This window comes from Chlamydotis macqueenii, chromosome 26, assembly GCF_036417535.1.
Source record: "Chlamydotis macqueenii isolate bChlMac1 chromosome 26, bChlMac1.mat, whole genome shotgun sequence".
NCBI lineage: Eukaryota > Metazoa > Chordata > Aves > Otidiformes > Otididae > Chlamydotis > Chlamydotis macqueenii.
The window spans coordinates 293,966-303,371 of NC_141581.1; positions in this window are offsets into that span (position 1 = coordinate 293,966).

Consider the following 9,406-nt stretch of genomic DNA (forward strand, 5'->3'; position numbering starts at 1 on the left):
CTGAAGAATCGACCGCTAGAGAGCAGAGCCGCTGCCGAGAATGACGCCGTCAAAGAGGACCGTCCCTAATCTTCCGAGACGCAAGAACGACGGGCGCCCGAAGCTTGCGACACCGTAAAAGAAGGGCCCGATCGGGACCGTGCCGGCGAGTACCGGCGTCAAAGACCCTCGGGATGGCTCCCGCTATGCTCCTTAAGCAAAAATAAAAATGCATTGACGCCCAAGGAAGGTCAAATACACAAAAGACAAACCACACGAGGGACAAAACAACAGACACGGGCTGGAACTGCCCTGCCCAGGCAAGTATTATCCTGAGGAATAAGTAGCCTCATTTACCTCCCCAATGCAGTCTCTCCTCAAACACCCCCTCTACCCTACTATATTCTCCAAAACCCCTTTCTGTCATTGCTAACCTCTTCTCCTCCCACCCTGCACCCCTCTCCGACACCCGTTCCTCCGCTTAGCTTTCACAGGGCTGGGGGTCAGACTGCATCCTCAACAAGAAAACCCTGCGGTGGCTCTGATGAATTATTCCTTCGGTTGCCGGGTCCCTCTTCGTCACCTGCGTAAGATAAAGCCAGCGTGAACCTTCAGAAACAGGTGTGAGTCCGCGTCACCTTGGAGAACATAGATGTTACTGACGACATGTCCCAGCTCAGACAAACCGCCATCTGCTGCTCACCTGCGCGGTGAGCAATTCCAGACTCGGACCTTGTGGCCATCCTTCCTCATTGCACCTAAGATTACAGACACAAAGTTAACGTGGCACTTGCGAGAAAGCTCCTACCTCACCCTCCGCCTGTCCGCCACCCGGCTCGCTTCCAGCGTGGGTGCGGCTCTGTGGGCCGCCCGCACGGAATCTGCGACGTGAAGGAGAAACACTATGCCGGGTAGCCGTGTAAAACTTGTCTCTCGAATGTCGGCCCTCGACCGCCTGACCTTGTCAGATAGCTCAACAACAGGCATAGCCACCCCTCAGAGCGTGCGGGTGGCACCTACAAAACCCTAAATGAACAGACACGTGCTGAGATAATGCCCGAAACCTCAGTCTACGGGCATCTAGGTCCATCTCCTCCTCCTTTACCCAGACGGCTCGCCCACCTAGCATCCCTTGGTTCCGCTTGCCTCGTTGAGGCTGGCACACCGTCTGCAAAGCCTGAACGAAGATTGCTTAAAACCACATTGGCAGTGCGACAGTTGAAAAATAACCTCTGCTTCAGCCCTGCGACTGCAACTCGCCTTCACCGAGATAGCCTCCGGAGGCTATCTCACACAGTGCTCATCAAAACAGAGATTAAAATGTGAAAAAAAAAAGTAATATCTCAGTTTAATCCTACAGCCACACTGCACTCGTTTGCTCTATTACTGCACACCAACTCACCTTCTTATCGTTCACCTCTCCTCCGTTGTGCTTTAGTGCTCAGCTTGACCCTCTGCATCTGTAGAAACATTAACGGCAAGTAAGTCACCTGCCTGCAGAGCGATAGCTTAGTGATCCCACAGAGATGACTAGAAAAGGTGATAAGCTGTCCTACATGCTGAAAAACATTAAGCCTTACACCCCTCTTCCTTTTTGAAATTCCACATATGGGTGCATACAAGATGCTCACCTTGACCCCCGGCAGGTAATCTCACTTTCAATCCTACTAAGATGTGATATCAAGTACTCACACAGACTGCAGCAAAACTGGTGAAAGATACTACAGTCTCATCTTCAATGAAGTAGGAAGCTCCAGCAAGACACATGGCATCTAGAGTTAAAAATAAAACAAAAATCATTAAGCCATTTAGCTATCATTTAACACTTAATACAAACACATCAATACATTTTTTTTAAATCATCCAGCTGCATACAGGTGCCCTTTTCACTACACATGCAGCTAAAACTTGACTGATTGTAGAAGTCCTACCTGAAACACACATCTCTACCACTCCAAATGTCAAAACACAGCTGCTTAAACAGCTTTGCAAGCTCAAAAGCTGCAAGTCATTGAAGAAAAAGCAAACCACTCACCCCCTAGAAAGCCAGGAACACCATGACCTCCCTCAGCCAGGGCTGGGCCTCGTGTAGCCCAGGCCCCGCCCATCTCCATTCCCACAATCCCCTGGGAAAGAGGCGGGACCAGCTGGCAAAAGGGATAAAAGCAGCCAGAGGCGTGACAGGGAGTCTTCTGGTCTGCCTTAAGTTTATATCTCAGGGGGTAATGAATGGAGGAAATAACCCTTAAGGAAAGGACAGTGCTGGCTCGTTTGCTGTAGCTCCATCTATTAAATTGGGAACCTGACCAGGTATGGAAAAAAAACTACACTACTACTATGTGTAGTTAGAAAGTCAACAGCTGTTGTACTGAGATACCAAAGACAAGAGATGTTGTACTTTAGTCCTGCTCAAGACCTGACTATGCAGTCTCTCTCTCACTATCCCCACTCTCTGTCTAAATAGGGAGAAATAATATAATAAAAAAGGCTTAGCACTTGCGATGAGAACAGGGAGACATCCTTAAAAAAACCATTGTGGACCAGGCTGAACTTGCAGACAACTATTTGGTTCTTATTAAAACCAAAGCAGGATGATATGAAAGAGAAGAAGATAACTTGCCCCATCCCTTCCTCTTCTTGGGCTTAACTTAATTTCAATTATGTCTATCTCCTCTCCTCCTCACCACCCCACCACCCCCCCCCCGCCCACCAAAAGGCATAAAAACAGGGAAGGGGGGTTAGGGACACTGCTTCACATGAAGTGTTAAGTAACTCCTTTCTCCCCACAAGAAACAACAGCTCGCATTCCTCCCCTGTTCCAGTCTGGGGTCGCCTCTACTGCCACAGTCCATTCTGACCTGCTCTGGCGTAGGTCCTTTTTCCATGGGATGCATTCCATCCATAACACCTGCCCCAACACAGGCCTTGCAAACACCACAACCTCAGCTGAGCATATGTCTGCCCTAGCACGGGATCCTCCACGGGCTATAGGTGGATCTCTGCCCTTCTGTGGGCCTCAGTGGCAACAGAGACAGAGCTGGCTTTGCAATGGTCTTCACCATGGCTTGCAGGGAAACCTTGGCCAGCAGCAACAGTACTCAAACCGCTGCTCATAGAATGATTGAATCAAAGGATAGCAGGGGTGGGAAATGACAATGTAAAGGCAAAATAATCCAAAATCGCTGCAAAGAACAGGAATGTATTAAATGAGAAAGGATTACTCACTGGCCATTCCCAGGGCACCTACAGCACCACAGACATCGGGGCTCCGGGCTTTCCCTGACGAACAGGGCTTCGACGTTTACAACCAACTGCATGTGGGCGCCCACTGGAAAAAAAACCCAGAAAAATTCACGAATGTCGGACGATTGCTCCCACACCAAAAGTGCCAGCCTCTTAAGCTCTTGCTGCTCCTCACTGCCCATTGGCAGCGCATCTACAGCACCACAGACATCACGGCTCCGGGCTTTCCCTGACGAACAGGGCTTTGACTTTTACCACCAGCTGCACCTGGGTGCCCACTGAAAGTAAAACCCCGAAAAATCACGAACGTCAGACGATTGCTCCCACACCAAAAGTGCCAGCCAGTCAAGCTCTTGCTGCTCCTCACTGGCCATTCACAGCGCATCTACAGGACCACAGGTATTTCAGATCCTGGCTTTCCCTGATGAACAGCGCTTCGACGTTTACCATCAACTGCACGGAAGCACCCACTTAAAAAAAACCCTAAAAATCACAAACGTCGGACGATTGCTCCCATACCAAAAGTGCCAGCAACTAAACCTTTTGCTGCTCCTCACCGGACATTAACAGTGCATCTAAAGGACCACAGATATTTGGGATCTGGGCTTTCCCTGACGAACAGAGCTTCGACGTTTACCATCAACTGCACGGAAGCGCCTACTGAAAAATATCGTAAAAATCACGAACGTCGGACGATTGCTCCCACACCGAAAGTGCCAGCCTGTCAAGCTCTTGCTGCTCCTCACCGCCCATTCCCAGCGCATCTACAGCACCACAGACATTGCGGCTCTGGGCTTTCCCTGACGAACCGCACTTGGACGTTTACCATCGACTGCACAGGGCAGCCCACTGAAAAAAATACCCTAAAAATCTTGAACATCGGACAATTGCTCCCGCACCAAAAGTTCCAGCAACTCAAACTCTTGCTGCTCCTCACCGGCCATTCACAGCACATCTACGGCACTACAGACATTGGGGCTCCGGGCTTTCTCTGACGAACAGCGCTTCGACGTTTAACATCAACTACAACGGAGCACACACTAAAAAAAATACCACAAAAGGTACGAATGTCATACGTTTGCTCCCACACCAAATGTCCCACCAACTAAATATCCTCCTGCTCCTCACCGGCCATTGACGCCGCATCTACAGCACCACAGACACTGGGGCTCCGGGCTTTCCCGGACGAACTGCACGTCGACTTTTACCATCAACTGCACAGGAGCACCCACTAAAAAAAAAAAACCAAAAAAGGTACGAACGTCGGAGGATTGCTCGAACACCAAAAGTTCCAGAAAAAAAAAAGCTCTTGCTACTCCTCACTGGCCATTTACGCCGCATCTACAGCACCACAGAAACTGCGGCTCCGGGCTTTCTATGACGAACAACGCTTTGACGTTTACCATCAACTGCACGGAAGTGCCCAATTAAAAAATACCTTAAAAATCATGAACTTCGGACGATTTTCCCACACCAAAAGTTCCAGCACCTCAAGCTCTTGCTGATCCTCACCCTCCCTTCAAACAGCATCTACATGATCAGAGACACTGGGGCTCCGGGCTTTCCCTGACGAGCAGTGTTTAGAAGTTTGCCGTCAACTGCACAGCAGCACCCACTAAAAACAATACCCTAAAAAGTACGAACGTCGGTCGATTGCTACCACACCAAAGGTGCCAGCAACTCAAGCTCTTGCTGCTCGTCACCCGCCCTTCACACCGCATCTACAGCAACACAGACACTGGGGCACTGGCCTTTCCCTGACGAACAGGGCTTCGACGTTTACCATCAACTGCACTGAAGGGTCCACTGAAAAAAATTCCCCGAAAATCACGAACGTCGGACGATTGCTCCCACACCGAAAGTGCCAGCAACTCAAGCTCTTTCTGCCCCTCACCGGCCATTCCCAGCGCAACTACAGCACGAAAGAAATTGGGGCTCCGCGCTTTCCCTGACAAACAGCACTTAGACGTTTACCATCAACTGCACATGGGCGCACACTTAAAAAAAAATATTAAAAATCACGAACATCGGATGATTGCTCCCACACCAAAAGGGCCAGCAACTCAAGCTCTTGCTGCCCTCACCGGACATTCACAGCGCATCTACAGCACCAGAGACATTGGGGCTGCAGCCTCTCACGGACCAACAGCGCATCGACGTTTAAAATCAACTGCACATGGGTGCCAATTGAAAAAAAAAAAAAACCCGAAAAAACACGAACATCGAACGATTGCTCCCACACCAAAATTGCAAACAATTCAAGGTCTTGCTGCTCCTCACCGGCCATTCACAGCACAACTACAGCACCAGAGACACTGGGACTCAGTGCTTTCCCTTACGAACAGCGCTTCGACGTTTACCATCAACTGCACATGGACACCAAGTTAAAAACACCACTAAAAATCACGAACGTCAGACGATTGCTGGCACACCAAAAGTGCCAGCAACTCAAGCTCTTGCTACCCCTCACCGGCCTTTCACAGCGCAACTACAGCACCACAGACATTGGGGCTCCGGGCTTTCCCTGACCAACAGGGCTTCGACGTTTACCATCAACTGCACAGGGCTCCCACTTAAAAAATACCTTAAAAATCACGAACGTCGGACGATTGCTCCCACACTAAAAGCGCCAGCAACTCAAGCCCTTGCTGCTTTTCACTGGCCGTTGACGCCGCATGTACAGGACCACAGACATTGGGGCTCTGGGCTTTCCCTGTCAAAGAGCGCTTCCATGTTTACCATCACCTGCACTTGGGCGCCCACTGAAAAAAACCCCGAAAAATCACGAACGTCAGACTAGTGCTCCCACACCAAAAATGTCAGCAACTCATGCTCTTGATGCCCTTCACCGGCCATTCACAGCACATCTACAGCAGCACAGACATTGGGGCACTGGGCTTTCCCTGACGAACAGCGCTTCCACGTTTACCACCAGCTGCACGTGGGCGCCCACTGAAAAAAATACCCTAAAAATCACGAACATCAGACGATAGATCCCACACCAGAAGTGCAAGCAACTCGAGCTCTTGCTGCTCCTCAGCGGCCATTCACAGCGCATCTATAGCACCACAGATATTCGGGCTCCAGGCGTTCCCTCACGAATACAGCTTTGACATTTACCATCAACTGCACGTTGGCGCCCACTGAAAAAAAACCACCAAAAATCACGAACGTCGGACGATTGCTCCCACACCAAAAGTGCCAGCAACTAAACATCTTGCTGCCCCTCACCGGCCATTCCCAGCGCATCTACAGCACCACAGATGTTGGGGCTCCGGGCTTTCCTGATGAACAGCGCTTCCATGTTTACCATCAACTGCACGTGGGCACCGACTGAAAAAAAAAAAACCTAAATATCACGAACGTCAGACTATTGATCCCACACCAAATAAGCCAGGAACTCAAGCTCTGGCTGCCCCTCACCGGCCATTCACAGCGCATCTACAGCACCACAGACACTGGGGCTCCGGGCTTTCCCTGAAGAACAGTGCTTTGACGTTTACCATCAACTGCACGTGGTGCCCACTGAAAAAAAAACCCTAAATATCATGATTGTCAGACCATTGCTCCCACACCAAAAGAGCCAGCAACTCAAGCTCTTGCTGCTCCTCACTGGCCATTCACAGCGCATCTATAGCACCACAGACTTTGGGCTTCCGGACTTTATTTCACAAACAGTGCTTCGACGTTTACCATCAACTACACCTGGGCGCCCACTGAAAAAAAAAAACCTTAAAAATCACAAACGTCAGATTATTGCTCAAATACGAGCAGTGAGGGCAACTGAAGCTCTTGCTGCTCCTCACCGGCCATTCAGAGCGCATCTACAGCACCACAGACATCGGGGCTCCGGGCTTTCCCTGACAAACAGCAATTAGACGTTTACACCAGCTGCACCTGGGCGCCCACTGAAAAAAACCCCCGAAAAATCACGAACATCGGACGATTGCTCCCACACCGATAGTGCCAGCCAGTCAAGCTCTTGCTGCTCCTCAGCGGCCATTGGCAGCGCATCTACTGCAGCACAGCACAGACATTGGGGCTCCGGGCTTTCCCTGACGAACAGGGCTTCGACGTTTACCACCAGGTGCACCTGGAGATATGGAGATATACAAATTAAAAGTCAGAGGGAGGATAAAAGACAGCATATGAGGGAAAGGAAAAGGAAACAGGGCAGAGAGGGATAAAGAAACATTAGAGAGACAGACAGAGGAGGAGAGTTGCAGGACCAAGGCAGAGAGATGAAAGAAGAAACAGAAAAATAATTTGCAGGGCAGGGGGGCAAAGAAAGACAGGAGAAAGGGCAGAGCAATGTAGAAAACAGATGAGGCACATGGAACCAGACAACAAGATACTAGAATAAAGAGACAGACAGTGAGCAGGACACTGAGACAGCGAGCGAACAAGACCAAAATACATGGACCACAAGAAAAAACAAGGACAGGGAGGTGAAGCAATAAATTATAAGGACAAGGAGTGACACAAACGATCGGGGCAAGTAAGAGAAAAACAGGAATGAATGCAGGGACAGGGAGATATATAATGGAAAAAAAACTGTGATAGTGAGCAAGACAAAGGGATGGAGTGAGAAAGATAAGACATTAAAAAGAGAGATAGGAGGGTAGGGACACAAACCAGCACATACAGGCACAGAGACGAAAACAAAGCCAGGGAACACACCAGAAAAATGAGGGAGCGTGGGGGCATGGGAGGGGTGGGGAGGTGCAGGCAAAGGGGAAAAAAAAAAAAAAAAAAAAAAAAAAAAGAAAACAGATGCAGATCAGAACAAAGGGATGTAAAAGGAAAAACTAGCAATGGGGTGCAGTACACAGATGGAGGATTAAAAACACAAGAAAGAAGGAGAACTGCAAAATCACAAAAAGAAAAAGAAAAAGCAGTAGTAGAAGAAGAGAAAGGGAGACAGACCAGGACAGAGAAACAGAGACAAGAGAAGCAATACAGGGACACAAAAAAAAAAAAAAAAAGTGCATCTGTGTGAGAAACAGAGGGGGCAAGGGGAGGGACAGAAAGGACGCAGCACGCAGAAAAGCAGATATGGGGCCCTGAGGGCCTGAAACTCACTGCACCTCTCACTGTCAGTCAATTCAAACGCTTCTTTCTCCTTCTCTCTTCCTTTCCTTTTCTGTAACTCCAGTCACTTGGCTGTCTGCCACCTAAAAGAAAAAGAGGGTATCTCACAGCTCTTCAGAGACAAGATGTCCTAGACACGTGGCCTTGCTTGCTCACACACTACACATCCGTTCCATGCTTTGCGTTACACGTACAGACCCTGCGCTGCACGCTGGGGGTCTAGGCTGCTGCACACTACAGAGACAAATGCTTCATCACACAGAGAGGCAGCTGCCGGACGGATAGCCTTTGGTTTCTTCTTTTTTACCCTTCTCTGGCCTCGCCAGCTTCAGCAGCTCCTATCTAGAGCTGACAAGCGTTCCGCCTGTCCGTCTTCGTGAAGTGCCACAAAGACAGTGATACTGGGCAGAGACAAACCACGCAAGCCTCAGGCGACTGCAGTCAACAACATTCTCAAAGGAAGAACCACGTCCTAAGCATGTCTTGTGGAAGAGCAAACGAATCAGCAGCAAGCATTGCAACCACAGATTGATTCTGTCCAAAGCCTCTCCTGCAAGAGCATCTGGAGATGCCTCTTCCCACGGACTGCTGCTAACAGCATCTGCGTTAAGAGAGAATCCAACGCATTTGATTGCCAGCTTAGAGACCTCACGACAGGGCTTGTGAGCAGCCCAGGGCTACGGGACAGGCTTTAGGGGAGGTGCTGGAGCTGGGGGCAGCTGCACAGGACCAGCGGCGCTCAGGGCACCTCAGGTGGAGCTGTGCTGTGTTGGGGGAAGCACCTGGCATCTGTGCCTGCAGCAGGGTCCGCCTCCTTCCCCTCTTCCCTTCTCTCAGCCCTTGGGTAACTCCCCAGGGCTGCCCTCACCCGGCTCCAGCAGACCGGGACCCTGCCGTGGTGGGCGCTTCGAAGCTTCCCCTCCCGCCAGCCCCAGGCGGCCGGCAGGCAGGAGACAGCCCCGCACCGGCCAAAGGGGCTCCCTCACCTCACTGCTGCTCCTGGCCCCCACCCGCCCCCGGAGGAGCTGCTCTGTCCCTGTGCAGGACTGGCACACCAGTTCTGTGCTTTGCACGCCGAGGGCCCGCCAGCAGC